This window comes from Mustelus asterias, chromosome 25 (genome assembly GCF_964213995.1).
Source record: "Mustelus asterias chromosome 25, sMusAst1.hap1.1, whole genome shotgun sequence".
Lineage (NCBI taxonomy): Eukaryota > Metazoa > Chordata > Chondrichthyes > Carcharhiniformes > Triakidae > Mustelus > Mustelus asterias.
In genome coordinates this window covers 9,926,222-9,927,655 of record NC_135825.1, presented here as the reverse complement: position 1 = coordinate 9,927,655, position 1,434 = coordinate 9,926,222, and positions in this window count along the sequence as shown.

Below are 1,434 nucleotides of genomic sequence, written 5' to 3'. Positions count from 1 at the left end.
ATGGTTTCTGCTCTTTCTTTACTCTGGCTGTGGGGTGGGATACTGCTTGTTTCAGGGGTTAACTTAGCGTGAGGTCTGCATCTTGTCCAAGATAATCATAGAAGCTGGTTGACAATCTCCATTACACCTTCTGATGAAGGTCAATCCAGATTTGAAACGTTGGCTCTGTTCTCTCTCCACAGATGCTGTCAGACCTGCTGAGATTTTCCAGCATTTTCTCTTTTTGCTCCATTTCACCCTCACTGTTTTCCAGTTTTTCACCCAACTCTTCTCACTGACATTCTCTTTTTATTCATCCGTGGGACATGGGTGTCGCTGGCTGGGCCAGCATTTATTGCCCACCCCTAGTTGCCCTTGGAGGGCAGTTGAGAGTCAACCACATTGCTGTGGCTCTGGACTCACATGTAGGCCAGACCAGGTAAGGACGGCAGATTTCCTTCCCTAAAGGACATTAGTGAACCAGATGGGTTTTTCCGACAATCGACAATGGTTTCATGGTCATCAGTAGATTCTTAATTCCGGATTTCTTTTTATTGAATTCAAAATCCGCCATCTGCCACGGCGGGATTCGAACCCGGGTCCCCAAGAACATTAACCTGAGTTTCCTGGATTAATAGTTTAGCGATAATACCACTTGGCCATCGACTCCCCCTGTCTCCCACTCCCAGTCTGCTCTATGTTAGTGCAAAATAAAACAAAAGAAAAATGATGTCGGATGCTTCAAAGTCTCGTTCTGTGCTGCAAAATCCTATGAAACATAAAGGGATCCCATGTTACCATCTGTGAGTGCCTGGTTCCCTTTGCACTGGTGTACATATCTGCACGGTTTGACGTCATAGAAATCATAGAAACCCTACAGTGCGGAAGGAGGCCATTCGGCCCATCGAGTCTGCACCGACCACAATCCCACCCAGGCCCTACCCCCACATATTTACTTGCTAATCCCTCTAACCTACGCATCTCAGGACTCTAAGGGGCAATTTTTAACCTGGCCAATCAACCTAACCCGCACATCTTTGGACTGTGGGAGGAAACCGGAGCACCCGGAGGAAACCCACGCAGACACGAGGAGAATGTGCAAACTCCACACAGACAGTGACCCGAGCTGGGAATCGAACCCGGGACCCTGGAGCTGTGAAGCAGCAGTGCTAACCACTGTGCTACCGTCGAGATTCTAGTCACTCGGACCTTACTCCACAGACAATGTTGTGCAAATGCAATTCTTTAGTATGAACAAACCACCTAATAAGATCACCCAGAGCGGTTCTTGGGCGTTTTTCAGTTGTGTAATTAGTTACCTGCGCATGCCACCTGCTGGTTTCAGGAGTGGCAGAGATTTTCGAAGAGGCCCATTGGACTGTGGACCTCTCTGCAAAATGAGCGTTGAGCTATCACAGGTTTGCAAATGGACCTTGGCATGCCTCCAGCGTTGTG